The sequence below is a fragment of the Xyrauchen texanus genome, chromosome 7 (assembly GCF_025860055.1).
Source record: "Xyrauchen texanus isolate HMW12.3.18 chromosome 7, RBS_HiC_50CHRs, whole genome shotgun sequence".
Classification (NCBI taxonomy): Eukaryota; Metazoa; Chordata; class Actinopteri; order Cypriniformes; family Catostomidae; genus Xyrauchen; species Xyrauchen texanus.
The window spans coordinates 41,469,386-41,484,789 of NC_068282.1; the positions used below are offsets into that span (position 1 = coordinate 41,469,386).

At 40.6% G+C, this 15,404-nt stretch overlaps 1 long non-coding RNA gene across 1 annotated transcript; it reads right to left on the minus strand.

Annotated features, from left to right (window-relative positions):
- Window positions 1-13,137: 13,137 nt before the first annotated feature.
- LOC127646287 (uncharacterized) lies at window positions 13,138-13,436 on the minus strand. Its single transcript, XR_007970908.1, has 3 exons — window positions 13,412-13,436; window positions 13,258-13,337; window positions 13,138-13,182 (listed from the first exon to the last, which is right to left on the minus strand). It is a non-coding gene; the product is annotated as an uncharacterized LOC127646287 (long non-coding RNA).
- Between the last annotated feature and the right edge of the window lie 1,968 nt (window positions 13,437-15,404).

Here is a 15,404-nt window from a genome sequence, read left to right on the forward strand (position 1 = left end):
CTCAAGAGGGGTGAAAGATGCTAGGCGCAAGCAATATACCCGACCTGCAGACCCGGACTTATCCTTTCATTCCTGCAAATGTTAGCTAGAGTGGCGCCACTGGTCAGAGCCCAGGAGGCCACCACACTCCTGGTGGAATGGGCTCGTAGCCCTGCAGGGGGCGGCACATGCTGAGCCTGGTAGGCAACAGCTATGGCATCAATGATCCTGTGGGCGATCCTCTGTTTGGAGACACCACTTCCTTTCCGCTGTCCACCAAAGCAGACAAAGAGCTGCTCAGAAATCCTAAAGCTCTATGTGCGATCCAAATTGGGGGGACAGCCTCCCCTCCAGCAGAAACGAGAGCACTGACCTGACTGCGCATCTCTGCGGGTCTTCAGATCGGGAAGAACACTAATTCGCAAACAAGCGTCACTTCAGGGCGTAATGTTGCCTGGTGAGGGAGCTCTGGCTTGATTGATCGTGTCTACGACAGCAGGTGGTAGGCCACTTAGGTCTTCAGCATCCCGTCCAGGGGCCAGACATGGAGGTTCCAGAGGTCTGGGCTTGGATGCCAGAGGGTGCCCCATCCCTGAGAAGAAGGTTCTTCCTCAGAGGAATTCGCCAGGGAGGATCTGTCAGGAGGAGCATGAGATATGAGAACCAAGTCTGTGTGGTCCAACAGGGGGCCACTAGAGTGACTTGTTCCTCATCCTCCCTGACCTTGCACAGCACCCGTGCAAGTGGCTCACTGGGGGAAATGTGAAAGCCCCCGTGGCCAGCTGTGTGACAGCACATCTATCCCGAGGGGAGCCTCCACTAGGGAGTACCAGAGCGGGCAGTGGGAGGTATCTTGGGAAGCAAACAGGTCTACCTGTGCTTTGCCAAACCACTCCCAAATCAGCTGGACTGCCCAGGGGTGGAGCGTCGACTCTCTGCTGATCTTGCCCTCTCACGACGCTGCTGGCTCCAAAGGAGGATACGGCGGGCGAGCTGCGACATTTGACAAGAGCGTACACCGCCCTGCCAATTTATGTATGCTATAGTGGTGGTGCTGTCTGAGCGAATCAAGACGTGCTTTCTCTGAAGTAGCAGGAGAAAACTCCGCAGGGCAAGAATTACAGCCAGCAACTCTAGGCAGTTGATGTGCCAACCCAGCCCTGTTTGGAGGCATCTTTGGTGACCAGAATGCATCGGGACACCTGCTGTGGTTGGACTCCTGTCCGCAAAAAACTTTAAACCCCTGTCTGTCCAGGGGTTTAAAGTCTTGGGGCAGGCAGGGGTGATGAACACACGGTATGTGCCGTGCGCCATTCCCATCTCGGGACTAGAGTCTGAAGCCAATGCGGAAGCGGTCTCATATGACTGAGTAGCTGATGTCAAAATGATGTCATGCCTTTAGACAATTAGCCAGTTAGATTCTGATATGCTAATTGGCAAATTGGAGTCAATTGAAGGTGTACTTGTGGATGTATTTTAAGGCCTACCTTCGATCTCATTGCCTCTTAGTGATCTTTGTTCAAGACTTTTTGTTCATTTGAGCAGAGTTAAATTAAAATTTTACATTTTCAATAGCCAATTTAACCCTCTGGGGTCTGAGGGTGTTTTGGGTCCTGGAGAAGTTTTGACATGCCTTGGCATTTGTGCATTTTTCAGTTGCTTAAAAACATATTAATGGCTAAAGTCTGATAACACTGTATTCAGCACAAACTGGGCTACAATAATATGTGAGCAACATGTATGTACAGGTTTGTATTTTTGAGAAAATAACGTTTATGCATGTTTTAAAAAAACTAAAATTAAGTCACTGAAATAAGGCCATATAACACATACTTTCCACAAGACTTTTGAGAACTGGATATTGTAGCCTAGAGTTTTTGCTACAAAATGATGTGAAAATCATCCTGATCACTCATTCATACAAAACAATATAGTTATTGATCTTTTGTAAGACAATTTTAGTGTTGAATGGTCATCCTGTATATATGCGAGGAGGCGTGAACTATCACGAATATTTATGTGATTCACACCTGAGGACACAGAGACCTCTGGGCCCATCAATGAGGAATGTGACAAAGAGAATGAATCTGAGGAGACTTAATGATCAAAATCAAGTTTTAAGTTAAAATAAGTAATCTGACTATATATTTTTTTTACATAAAGTCTTTACGTAATTTTAGACCTACACTACCGTTAAAAGAAGTCTCTTCTGCTCACCAAGACTGCATTTATTTGATCCAAAATACAGTAAAAACATTGTGTGAACTCATTTTACAATTTAAAAGAACAGTTTTCTATTGTAAAATGCAATTTGTGATCAAAGCTGAATTTTCAGCATCATTACTGCAGTCTTCAGTGTCACATGATCCTTCAGAAATCACTATAATATGCTGATTTTCTAATATTGGCATATTTAAAGTGTATTTTACTAATTTATCCTGAACACATATTTTCAAGCACAAGCTTTGTTGATGATAATGAGGCAGCATAAACACATTAAAATATAATCTAAACATTCATATTATTTTTTATATCATATTACATATCATAGTTATATCATACAGCATACAATGTAAATAACAACATTTACAAGTAACTAAAACTTGCCCATTAGGACATATTCAAAATGTCAATACTTTGAATCCTGAATCCTACTAGTAAAAGTGGGCCTGCTCTTCTTCTGAGGAAAATGTTAACTCATCCTTACATCCAGGAGTTTACAAGCACGCAGAAAAGTTGAGTTGTGTTGTGTTTACATTAAATCTCGCAGTCGGGGCATGTACATTTCCCTTGATCGTCTCAGCACATATGAATGGCGCGCTCTGGTGGTGGGTGGGATCACATTACAGATAATGAAGCTGAGCCAGGAAAACCGTACATCACTTGGTTTCATACAGATTACATTGCAGGAGAATATTTGTTTTAAATTTGAATTGTTTTATTTAAAAGTAGACATTTTAAGCTTTCTTTAGACATATGTTTCATGTTTGTGTGATAAGTATTTGTGGAGTTTCAGTTCATTTTAGTGACGTGTTTCTGAAATATGCTCGTGAACACAGAGACTGCTGAAAGCTCTCCCTTTTTATTTTCTTTATTTTACAAAAGCACAAGATTTTGTTGTTATTGTGAGTGTACACGAATAAAAGTAGACCCTTTATAGTCTCTAATGATGTCTTACACGTATCTGTATACCCAAAAATGACGGAGTATTTTAAATTGCTTCTGCTCTAATGACGAAAATATCCAGCAGGACGCACCGGCGCGTCCGTCGACCCCAGAGGGTGCTTTTGTAAAATAAAGAAAATAAAAAAGGTGAGCTTTCAGCAGTCTCTTTGTTCACAAGCATATTTCAGAAACATGTCACTGAAATGAACTTAAACTCCACAAATACTTTTCAACACAAACATGAAACATATGTCTAAAGAAAGCTTAAAATGTCTACTTTTAAATAAAACAATTCAAATTTAAAACAAATATTCTCCTGCAATGTAATCTGTATTTTGGATCAAATAAATCCAGTCTTGGTGAGCAGAAGAGACTAAAATTAAGTAAAGACTTTATGTAAAGAAAATATATAGTCTGATTACTTATTTTAACTTAAAACTTGATTTTGATCATTGAGTCTCCTCACATTCATTCTCTTTGTAACATTCCTCATTGATGGACCCAGAGGAGGGGTCTTTGTGTCCTCATGGGGGGAATCACATAAATATTTGTGATAGTTCACGCCTCCTCGCATATGACATTTCAACTCTAAAATTGTCTTACAAAAGTTAATATACATATATTGTTTTGTATGAATGAGTGATCAGGATGGTTTTCACATCCTTTTGTAGCAAAAACTCTAGGCTACAAGATCCAGTTCTCAAATGTCTTGTGGACAAATGTTTAGTATGTGTTATATGGCCTTATTTCAGTGACGTTTTTTCAAAAACCATGCATAAATGTTTTTTTCTCAAAAATACAAACATGTACACACATGTTGCTCAGATATTATTGTAGCCCAGTTTGTGCTGAATACAGTGTTATCAGACTTTAGCCATTAATATGTTTTTAAGCAACTGAAAAAAGCACAAATGCCAAGGCATGTCAAAACTTCTCCAGGGCCCAAAACACCCTCAGACCCCAGAGGGTTAAAATGCCTGAAGGTACAACGTTCATCTGTACAAACAATAGTATGCAAGTATAAACACCATGGGACCATGCTGCCATCATACCACTCAGGAAGGAGATGCATTCTGTCCTAGAGATGAACGTAGTTTGGTGCAAAAAGTGCAAATCAATCCCATAACAACAGCAAAGAAAATTGTGAAAATGCTGGATGAAACAGGAAGTATCTATATCCACAGTAATGCAAGTTTTCTCTTTCCGGTGGGTGCTTTCTGCTGTGTAGAACTTTGTCGGGAGTGAAGTGTTAAGCTGACCCTTCCTACAGCCCTTGACAAAGTTCCTCACACCCATCCACATTGATGGCCAGAATGCAACTTTGCAGAGTCTTTTAAAAGTCTTGTAGACTCCCACATGGTCACTCACTGTGTTGACATGATAGTACTGAATGACTCGTGGAATGAGGTGTACAGTAATGTGAACCCGGTGCTTAGAAACATCGGTCCGTGGTGGTCGAAAAGTATACCCCTGAGAGTTGATCTCTTGGTGAAGGCATGGTGGATGACTGGAAGGTTGTGAAGGCTTGACTGTTTGTTGAAGGGGAGGAATACAGCTTAGAAGGGAGAGGTTCTGGTTGGAACTCGTTACGCTGGTAAGTTGCTGGACTGATGATGGAATGGTGGTAAAAGCTGAAGTCAAATGTGGACAATTCCCTGGTGAGTGTGGTTGTAGGTTCCTTTGGGAGTTCACCAGGTGAGCTTTGATGTCCCGATGAATCTCCAATTGGAACTGTTTAGCATCACATCCACCTCTAACAACAGACTCTTTTCAGTTAATTTGTAATGATTAATTTGACCTCTGCCATGAGTTTGTCCATTTCTGATTTCTGATCCTGTAATATGGCAGATGAAACCTTGGCCGCAGACTGGGTAGGAGTATGAAGATAGGTAGGTATGCGAGTTTTGAAGACAGCTGATGGCAAACAGGTGGCAAGACTGATGTTGCATCTTCAGGAGCTTCAATATTCATACAAGTGGTTGTAGGGGTGGGGGGTGGCCATGTTAAATGTTGGGTGTGTTCATGGATGTAGTGTGTAAAAATGTTAATGTGGTGTACAACGTCAATACAAATTTAACTGCTTCACCTTGTAACACACTTCCAACATCACTTTTACAATAGTCCCAGACAGGTTTTTTTTTTTCTTCCACAGAGCAAAATATGGTATTTCCCAACAAATCAAGTCACAAAGTTAACAATGACAAATGTTTGAATGTCTGTAAACTTCTCAATTTCTTAAGTGTCCATGTCATTCAAATGTTTGTGGTTTTCAGTCAACAATGAATTGGTGTGTTCAAGTTGAATTAATAATTCAATTTTTATATAAAAAGTTCAGTCCAAGTGTTTGGCTTAAATCAAGAACAACACAGTTCAAACAGTTTTCAGGTGTCAACAATCAAAGTTTAAATGTGACCGATCACGGAAAGTAGGGACACAAGTCGGTTTTGGGGCATTTTGAGTTATTCACAGATTCTGAAAGTGTAGTCTCCAAGCTTTCCAACGATTTGTAACACATGGAAATCTGACAATATTTGGAGAAGTTGTGGCCATTTGAAGGTAGGCACTCAAAAAAGCTAAAAGGGGAGAAAACGGCCTCAAAAGATTGTGCAGTTCTCACCTCTCTCTGCTGCTGGGAGTGACAATAGGGCTCATTTACATCTCATTTAGATAAGCCATACCCCTGTAAAGCTCCCCCTGTAAACATGGACTAAACATGAGATAACGTGTACGTGTTCTTAGAATGAACAAAAAGCGACAAACTTTGATGTTTATGGAAACTCACCCCATAAGAAACAGAAAAGTATTCTTGCAGATCTCGTTGCCTCCAATGAAATAAGTCGTTCGGGCACACTTTCTCTTTGTCGGGGTCTTCTTTGTGGATGTAACCATCTCCGAAGTTTGCACTGTGCGTCTGTTTGCCTCTAAATGTCCAATAATTCGCATGACGCCAGTCCGATACATTCTTCCTCGTCTTCATCTTAGCTCAGTTGTAGATTAGGGATATTATTCAGTCTCATCATGCCACTTTCATCGTCGCTCAGATCGTCTTCAGAATCAGTGAACGCTTGTTCATAAGCATCCGGCTTGTCGAAGAAGTACTTCAAAACATTTTCGTTGTAACGGCCACGGTTCAGCTCGTCTGCGACATTCTTTGCGGCGTCCATCTTCATTGAATTTTGATATCAGATAGAGCCGGCTAGAGCGCTGCATAATAAGTAGCCACGCTGTTAGGGGCGGGGCAAAAGCGCCGCGCTATTCAGTACGGAAATACACACAGACAATGACACGCCCCTACTGCATGCTAGAATCTCCGAAAAACAAGCCGATTTCAACCTCAAAATGTACGCTTTTAAATATACCAATACTGTTATCTCAAACATGGAGAGGCTTCTTCATGATCTCAACTAACAGATTCTGCAAAAAAGCGGAAATCACCAATTTTGGAAAAAAACACTTGTTTCTCATTTTGCTCACAAGTTGTGCTGCCGACTTGTGTTCCACTGGTTTCACAAATGTTCAGGTTTGTGTATGGTTTCAAATGATCAAGTTCATGTCCCTGTTCACTTTAAATCAGAAATGTTCATGTCCCTGTTTGGGTGCCACTCAGTGTCAGCCCCTGTACTATGGAGTGGCGGTGGCATAGTGGGCTAAAGCACTGTACTGGTAATCAGAAGGTAGCAGGTTTGATCCCCACAGCCACCACCATTGTGTCCTTGAGCAAGAGACTTAACTCCAGGTTGCTCCGGGTGGATTGTCGCTTTGGATAAAAGCGTCTGCCAAATGCGTAAATGTAAATGTACTAAATTTAAATTAATAATTTAAAGTAACATTCGGGTGGCAGACAGGTTTGGGCCTGTCAAAATTAACACTTTTATCCCAGATAGCCCTTAAAAGCCACCAATTACTTGCATTATATGCATTTTAAATAAATTCACAAAAGTGTGTTTCACTTTCCAAAGCATAAGTATATTTTGCAACTAGCATAAAGAAAACATTAAAAAAGGCAAGGAGTCCAAGACTCATAAACAAAATACCAGAAATAATCATAAATACATAAATCACAACAGAACAAATGACTGTGGGCAATACTGCAGGACGCAGAGTGAGAGTCCAACAACAGGGAATAAAGGTAGGTCAGAAGAATCAAGGAATCACCTGGCACTTCCACTTTAGACCTTTAATTTTCTGTCACACCTTGACCATGGAGCTCTTCGGCAGTTGCAGATCCTACGAACACATGCCACCCTACTTTTACTCAAGAAGTGCAATGAACGGCTATGATATCCAGGCCTCACTCTCTGGTGATGAGCACTTAGCAAATTATTCCTTATGTTGTTGGACCTATCTGTGTAGTATGCAACAGCACTCACATTTGTTCACTCACTAGTTACGCCAAATTATTCATTTTTATTAATGGTTGGATGGATGGATAAAATATAATGTTTTGGAATCATAAAAAGTCCTGCAAAAAATTTAAGTGCAACAGAATGGAAGCTGGAACAATGTATATCGGAGATTTTTGGAAAATAATTTCCACCAAAAACAAGTCATTTACACTTTTACAATAGTTTGTTTTTAGACAAGTTGATTCTACACAGTCAATCTATGGTCAACTCCTGACACCCTTTCTTTGCTTGCACACCGCTGTTTACAGGTTTGCAATGTTTTTGGCCATATTTAGGCAAACAAATTAATTTAAATACAAATGTGAGCGTGAAAAAAGGAAGTTGGAAGAATACAGATCAAATTTATTTTGTGTAAATATCAAGTTACAGACTTACAACTCAAGAATTACTCTTTACTTATGATAGTTTTGGGACATACACTCATTGAGCACTTTATTAGGAACATATATACACCTAATTTTTCATGTGATTATCTAATCAGCCAATCAGATACAGGTCAGGAGCGTCAGTTAATGCTCACAACAACCATCAGAATGAGGAAATAATGTGATCTCAGTGATTTTGACCGTGGCATGATTGTTGGTATCAGACGTGCTGGTTTGAATATTTCTGTAACTGCTGATCTCCTAGTCTCTAGAGTTTACTCAGAATGGTGCCAAAAACAAAAAACATCCAGTGAGGGGCAGTTTTGTGGATGGAAACGCCTTGCTGATGAGAGAGGTCAGCGGAAAAAGGCCAGATTAGTTTGAGCTGACAGAAAGGCTACGGTAACTCAGATAACAACTCTGTACAATTGTAGTGAGCAGAATAGCATCTCAGAATGCGCAACATGTCGAGCATTGAGGCGGATGGGCTATGTAGTATTATACATGCAGAAGAATTGAAACAACATGATTTGAATCTAGGATTTATCCAATCTTAATCCTTCAATTCCACAACGTCATAAATTGAAAGACTTTAGTGCGTCTCACATCTGGCCAATAAAACTAACAAAGAGACTTGTCTAGATCCCATATGACTTGAAAACTTCTCTGCAAGGAGGCCCTAAGTTCAAAGGTCAAAGCAATAAAAGACAGAACACACAGAGACTCGGGACACACAAGATTCTGTCCTCCGATATAAACCAGTTTGCTACACTTTGACTCATCAGATCACTACATCAAGATCTTTGTTCAGCAAACAGCATCTTACAAAGGACATTTCATCTTAATCCAGGAACATTCTACACAAAGTCACAGTACTTTAATGACTTAACCTTCTAAAATTTACAGAATGTATTTAAATCCATGATTTATACAATACCTAGGCTTGCTAGGTAATCCTGAAAATTGCTTTGAATTGTGGTAACTTGTATAACTGAAAAATTAATGATTATAGCCTGATATACCTCTTTAAAATGTGTGTAATGTTTTATCCATGTTGTATAACCAATTAACTAACCAGAATGATTTGTGTACGATTATATATGCAGAAGAATTCCAGCAATGTGATTTGGATCCAGGAAAAATCCAGCCTTTCAGTTTGGAATGTTTCCATGTCATAAATCAAATGACTCAGGCATCCACATTGGTCGGTAAGGCCCCTCCACAGCCTGACCTCATGATCTTCCACACAGAGTTAAAGCAGACCTTTCTGCGTAAGTTTACAAGGACCATCAGATTTGCATGACTCTAAGACATTTCATCTTAATCTAGCCTTGCATGACAATGCTGAAAATCGCTTTGAACTGTGGTAACGTTTTTAACTGACAAATTGTTACAGATTATAGACAGATGGACCTCTTTAAAATGTGTGTAGCGATGTGCAATCACCTATAATTGATAAATATAATCTTTAATTTTGTATGATTCATCTCATTCTACTAAAAATGGTAACTATAAGGCTTAGCTTGATAAAATGCAATGATGTGTCAAACCAATATGATTTTGTAACCAGGGGTTTTCATATTTTGTTACCTACACATATAACATCCATGAAAAAATGTCATGTTTAGTATGTAAGCATTTTTTTGGGTACATAGAGGAAGCTGATGACAATGAGTGTCATGTCTCTTGTACCATTTGCAAAATATAACGTTCATGATTAAATATGCAATATTTTTGAGTAGGAAAATAGTGAGAATCTCTAACAAAGGACCATAAATTGACTGTCGGAAAAGACAGCCCAGTCGACCATGTGACTCTGAAAAGTCACTTCTGACTGGCACAGGACATCTTTGGGGATGTGGCCAATTTCAGTTCAAATATTTCCAAACAGGAAGAACACGTTCTCTTCTTCTCTTGCCTCTTGCATCTCATCTCTTCATCCTCTTGAGGCTCTTTTGCTCTCCGATCTTCTGCCTGCACGTGCTCATGTGAGGCCCACGGAAGCTCGGGACTCGACATCCTTAGAAGGAGTGAGAAGGCCTCACTTCACAGCTAACCACACTAATTCATACAGACAATAAACTTTGATCATACAGAGATCAAAACATCGACGGAAAAAACTTTCGACCAAGCACCAAGAACCAAGCAACACAAAGAAAGCAAAGGAAACACCACAAAGACACGCAAGTACATCTCCAATATTGTGCTCAAAGTGCTGGTGTATTACTTAAATAATTTGGGCAACCTGATAGCAAATAGATGTAGACGCAAAGAAGGATCAATGGTTCTTAAGGTATTGTCAACAGACTCCATAAAGATCATTTTCTCTCTATTGATCATTTATCTCACATTCTGTTGCTCTTTTCACCAACCAGTCTCATGTATATATGTGTTAGATTAGATTTATGTTTAGAATAGTAATAAAATTTGTCTGTATTCAAAGATGAATGACTGTGGTATATTTTGATAAATAATCTCATCCCTGTTTCTAAAAAAAATAAGCTTCAAAGCTGTACCTAAATACGTGAGATATTATTTTCAATAAGCCATGAGAAAAACAGCACTCCAATAAGTGAATTCATTATAATTAACTTATTAAAGCTAATTCCTTACAGTAGAAATTGTGAGCAGATACAACTAGACGTTGTATTACGATTTTAATGGTGGAGAATTTATTCAGACAAATAATCTAGTTATTTGTCATTTATCTGATTTATAATGGTTGTCGAACGCGACTAATTCCATTATAAATTTCATTACCTTATAATGTACAATAAGGACAGTTTAATTTAGTTCATAGCTCACATATTTCAAGACCCTAAATTCCCTTACATTTATTGGTGTTAGAAGACAATGTCAGACACTTTCTTAGGACCATAGTCAGGCCCGGTTCCAGATCAAAATCACTGAATTTGCTTCTGAAAATAGTGCTCTGTATAAAGTGGAGATGTATCATAATTACTATTTTATATAAATATATTAAATCATGTTTAAATACTTGGCTACTAAAACAATGTAAAGAAAGGTTGTTTTTTTATGTACAAAACATTTATTGCTTAATATTTTTTCTTCCTCACACGATCTGTCACTGAAAATGACAGCAAAATGCTGTGCCTGCAGATAAGGACATACTGATTTGCAAAATCATACACTTTATAAGTTTTGATGCAGCATTTTGTGTTTTTGCTGAGATTCAAGGAAATCTGCTTGCCAGTTATTAGTCTTACATATTCAGCTGAGCAGAGGTGTGTGATTATTAGGTACAGGGGCCACATCAGCCGTTAAGTAGAACATGGAAGGGAGAAGATAAAAAGTTCTGCATATTTGTATTTTTTAAGCCCAGAAGTAGAAGTGCACTCATGCACATAATGAATGATGCCCAATTCTCTGAAGTGTGTACTGACTGATGGGACCATTCTGTGATTGCTTGAAGTTTTGCTGCTACTTTTCTATCATGTGTTAGTAAAACTGAATAAAGGCTGAATAAAATAATACATTTTTTATTTTACCATACTACACTGTAGTGGTAATTTAGTATGCAATTTAACACTCTACATCAGGAGTCTGGTTTAATAGTAAAATAAAATAATTTGAAATGATAGAGTCTAAAAGCTTATCTTAATGTTTGCTGCAAAGTGGATAAAGTTGTTTTATTCTGAAAACATTATCAACATGTTTACACGATCATGGGTGATGATATGGGTCTCGTCAATGGTTTGTTTGGCATCATATTCAGCACACAACTGAATAATACAGGCTGCATGACACTGATAAATAATAACTGCCAGAGTAACATTTGCATACAGGTGTGAGGGACATTTTCACAAATAACACAAAGAACAGTCCATTTCCTCTCTCAATTGGTTTTGCTCTTGTGTTTTGCTCTTTTGCACATGCAGCCTCACGAATGGACATGGAGTGGCTACATCACACTTTTCTTTTAGCATAATATTGCACTATTGAGCACTAAGTATTTACTTTAAAAAAATGTTTAAGAGGAGAGAGAATGCGTGCACTTTCATACATGGTTGACAGATTGCATAAATTAAGTATGACATAAGGTGAAATATTTCCAATTTATGCAAGTATAAATCTCTGATTGGGATGTTGCATCTATTATCTGGCAACCCTGAGTATATTAAATGCTTGTGAATGCGCAACAGGTCCCAAAGCCAGATAAATGAAAGATCTAATAAAAAACATTCATGATAAATCAACCCACAGGCAGTATAAATCAACCCCTGTACTGTAATTGAGGGTGCTCTAAGGTTCGTTTGAGGGTGCTTTGCAAGCCTTCAAGCACCCTTGTAGAACCAGGCCTGACTATGTGCTCAAGTTTCAGAACACCTTAATGGAATTAACCCGTACTGCAACCAATCAGTTCGTCCACCGAACCACTTTGCTCGATACTCTTGATCAATTCTCCAGAAGGTTTATTCTTAGTATAAGCTTATGTGGCAAGAAAAGGTACCGCAATAGACTGGCACTAAGGCCTGACTACTTATAATAGAAAAATACAGATTTAAGAAAACAGACTACGCCACTCTGATATCACACAGAGAATAATTGGTACCTTTATCCAAAGGCACACAAGTTGGTTGCACTAGTAAGGAACAGAGACGTGAATGTTGTACAAAAATAATTCTTTATTACTAAAAACACATTAAAATAAACAGAGCGTACCAGGCAAGACACACACGCAACCGCAACATCTGCCAATAAAAACGGGTTGTTATGTTGTCAGAAGTACAGTCACTCAAAAATCAGTCACTACAAATCAAATATAATCAAACATTACACTCAGAAGCCGTTTTGGCTGAGGGCTAAAGAACAAGGAATAGTACCACACACACTTTGGAGTAAACTCTTATCACTCACACAAAATCCGTGCGTCTCACTGCACACAGCACCCAGTGTTCAAACCACCACCAACACGCGGAGAAAACCAGGGAGGATTCCTGGCTGAAGCCCTCAGCATCTAGCAAAAGTACAATTGCTCACACACACACAACAAAAATCAAAATATAATTGGTTTGTAAATCAAAACAATATAACCACCAAAACAAACAATGATAACGGATCACAAAACACTATAATTCACACAGCAAATAATCTCAAAACAAATAAACACATTAATAACAGTCATTCAAATCACATCTAATAAACCATGCATATCAAACTAAAGAACACACAAAAACGTAGGTAGTAGGACAACGGCGATTCCTCGCATTAAAGACTGGCAGAAGGCAAAGAAAGATCACGAACTCCTTAGAAGGGAAACACAATGGTTAAACGCCCGCACGCATGCCCAATGTTCTCAACCCAATCAGGAAAAGACTTACCCGATGATAGAATCGCGTCAGTCTCAATCATAAACCACCGTTGCGCCGCACTGAACTGGTTTGCCTATGCCTGAAATGAGCTAAAAATCACACCCACTTTCCCAATCAATGCCTAAGGACACAGTACCCGTAACTTCCTATGATGATGACTTACCTGACAATAGAATCAGTCAATCTTTTGATCGCTTGATCTTGTTTTGATCCCGCAGCGTCGCATAAACGGATTTACATATGCCTGAAACAAGCTAAAAATCATACCCACTCGTCAGATTAATGCCCAAACACAGTTTCCACAACTTACTGCAGTAACAGCTTACCAGAAGAAAGATCGCCGTTTCGGAAGCAAGCGAAAGCTGGTGTACAGCCGCAGTCAAATAATCCACACGTTGGGAACAAATGGGAACCCCCGGGTCAGTCGGAAATTACGCGTCTCGACAGAAATAGGAATAGGCTATTTATAGCCGATCGGAAATGACGTGTCAACGATTAAAGAATTTGTAGGCGGTGAGCTCTAATTAACTTTATTAATAAACAACATGGGAGGAGAGCATCCGGTCACAATCTACCCCCGACATTTTCAACGTCGGCCCGACGATGTATACTTTTTATACACCTATGATTTTAATGCCAGGGTCGAAACCAGGCAACCACAGCCCTGGATACCGGACTATTACCTGTACCCACTTCGTACCTTGATCTTCCTACTGTTCGAGGGAGGTGATATAGGTTTGAATGGCGTCCTGCCATCAACCTCCTTGTACGTCTCACGCCCATATCCTCCTCAAGAGGAGTAAGCTCTGGTGACCCCACACTCACAGTCACATTACCTGGGGTGGGTGCTATAACCCCTGCATCCACTCCCTCCTCTGGAAGACCATCTGCCAAGGTTCGGTCCCCTCCGGAGACTCCTAATGGGACCTCAACCAAAGGCACTGACATCCGCCCCTCCTGAGGGGTCTCTGGTACCACTGCAAACCAGTCTCCAATCTCCTCTTCCTCTGAGGGTACTATTGGCTCCAACATACTACACTTAGGGGGGTCAACCAAAGGACTTTTACCAACCCATGGCTTGATTGCAGAGCGATGTACGTGTCTCACTTTACCCAGATTGTCCACTGGAGCAATAGAATATACCTGCTCACCTGCTTTCACAATCTGGTATACTACTGGGCCCCAGAGGTCATGTATCTTACGTCTACCTCTCACATTAAAAGCTTGAAGAAGCACCAACTGGCTCTCCTGCAAAGGTTCCTCCCGGACCTGTCCATCATGCCGGGCCTTGCGACGTTCTGCCGCAGTTCTTAGCTGCTCTTTCACCCCCTCAAAAGCTACTTTGAGCCTATTCTGATGTTCCAAGACCCACCTCTGCACACAGCCAGCCTCTGGCTCCTCGACTCTCCCAAGCAGAAAATCAACTGGGAGCCGTGGCTCCTGGCCAAACATCAAAAAGTGCGGGGATTCCCCAGTACTCTGATGAGGGGTACTATTGTATGAAAATAGCACCTGGGGAAGACACAGCAGCCAGTCACCCTTCTGAGAGTCGGGCAGAGAGCGCAGCAAATCGTGCAAAGTCCTATTAAACCGCTCGCACTGTCCGTTACCCGCCGGATGGTACGGAGTAGTGCGAGACTTCTCAACACCATACAAGCGGCAAAGCTGTTGGATAAGGGCGGCCTCAAAGTTCCGACCCTGATCTGAATGGATACGACTCGGTACACCGAGTCGACAAAACCATTCAGATACCAGAACCTGTGCCACAGTCTCTGCCCGCTGATCTCTGGTAGCCACACCCCACGTGTATTTAGAGAACACATCAGTCATGACCATGACGTTCTCAATGCCAGACTGGGAAGGCTCCAGAACTGTAAAATCGATGGCCAGAACTTCATTTGGCCGAGAAGCCATCAAGTGTCCCATATAACTACTGTGTTTTAAGGGAAAACCCTTCGCCTGTTGACACCTCTCGCATTGCTGGCACCAAAGTGCAATCTCAGAGGACATATCTGGCCAATAGCACCGTTGTCGCACCAGCTGGGTAGTCCTTTCTACACCCTGGTGCCCGTGCTGCTGTAACTGTGTCAAAACCTCGTCCTTCATAGCCATAGGCAATAAAACCTGCAGGGTTTCTTCCCCACCATCCGGGCGGC